This window comes from Lycium barbarum, chromosome 12 (genome assembly GCF_019175385.1).
Source record: "Lycium barbarum isolate Lr01 chromosome 12, ASM1917538v2, whole genome shotgun sequence".
NCBI lineage: Eukaryota > Viridiplantae > Streptophyta > Magnoliopsida > Solanales > Solanaceae > Lycium > Lycium barbarum.
In genome coordinates, this window is record NC_083348.1 from 64,237,320 (window position 1) to 64,239,002 (window position 1,683).

Genomic DNA, 1,683 nt, shown 5'->3' on the forward strand with positions numbered 1-1,683 from the left:
TTTTAATATATGGGGTGCACGTTTTTTTTTTTTTTACATTGCCTTTTTTTTGTTTTGATATGGGATCCACTTTTTTTTTCATGAGTTTGGAGAGGGTGGGGTCCGCCTTTTTTTTTTTTTTAAAGAGTGACTGACGACGAAGCATGGGTAAACCGATACTTCTATATAGCAAAAAAATAGAAATATAATAAAGTATTTCTATCTACCTTTTAGAAGAGTTGGTAATATAAAATATAAAACGTCATTTTTTTACCCTTAAATAAAAAAGTGGGTAATGTTATTTTTTTTTAATATGGGATTCATTTTTTTTTTAAAATATTGCTTGATTTTATTAATATGGGGTCCACTTTTTTTTTCCCATGAGTTTGGATGTGGTGGGTTCTACTTTTTTTCTTCTCCCTTTTTTTTTAATACTGGTTGGTGTTTAATATGGAACCCAAATTTTATTTTATTTTTAATACTGGTTGGTGTTTAATATGGGTCCATGAAGAACTTCTATTTTTTAATTTTTAATAAATATTTTTTGTTTAACTCATTTTACTTGTCATGTTGTTTTTTACACGATTTTTTAAGGAAACTTCAGTTAGAATTATAATTTCACTAATTTACCTTATTAATTATTTGATCTCCATTTAATAGTATTTTTTATTTTATGACATTAATCTCTTTTCACATTTATTAGAGTAAGGAAAAAATGAAAAAGTAATTAAATTCTATCTTACTTTAATATATAAGTATTTTAAGTATGTTGTTGTAAAATAATTTCATTTGCTCCCACTAATGGGTTGATACGCATGTGGCGATGAATCCATCATTATTGATTTAATTGTTTGATTTTCTAAGCACCTTTTTTTTAACATTGTTTGTTTTTTAATATGAGATTCACTTTTTTTTTTTAATATTGCTTGATTTTTGTTAATATGGGGTCCACTTTTTTTTCCCGTGATTTTGGATGTGGTGGGTTCCGTTTTTTTTCTTCTCTCCTTTTTTTTTTTAAATACTGATTGATGTTTAATATGGAGCCCAAATTTTATTTTATTTTAATATTAGTTGTTGTTTTTTAATATATATATATATATATATATATATGGGGCCCATATATATGACGACCAAAAAGGAGCCGGTTGGACGACGAAAAAGGAGCCCAACCGGCTCTTCTAAATAGTTAGAATATATAAGTATTTTAAATATGTTGCTGTACAATAATTTCATTTGCTCCCACTAATGGGTTGATACGCATGTGACAATGAATTCATCGTTATTGATTTAATTGTTTGATTTTTTAAGCACCTTTTTTTTTTAACATTGTTTGTTTTTTAATATGGGATTCACTTTTTTTTTTAATATTGCTTGATTTTTGTTAATATGGGGTCCACTTTTTTTTCCCGTGAGTTTGGATGTGGTGGGTTCCACTTTTTTTCTTCTCTCCTTTTTTTTTAAATACTGGTTGGTGTTTAATATGGAGCCCAAATTTTATTTTATTTTAATATTAGTTGTTGTTTTTTAGTATATATATATATATATATATATGGGGCCCATATATATGACGACCAAAAAGGAGCCGGTTGGATGACGAAAAAGGAGCCCAACCGGCTCTTCTAAATAGTTAGAAAATTTAGTGTAATTAACTTTTTAAAATAAAATAAACTTATTTTTGCAAAATATGTTATTGCAAGACAAATA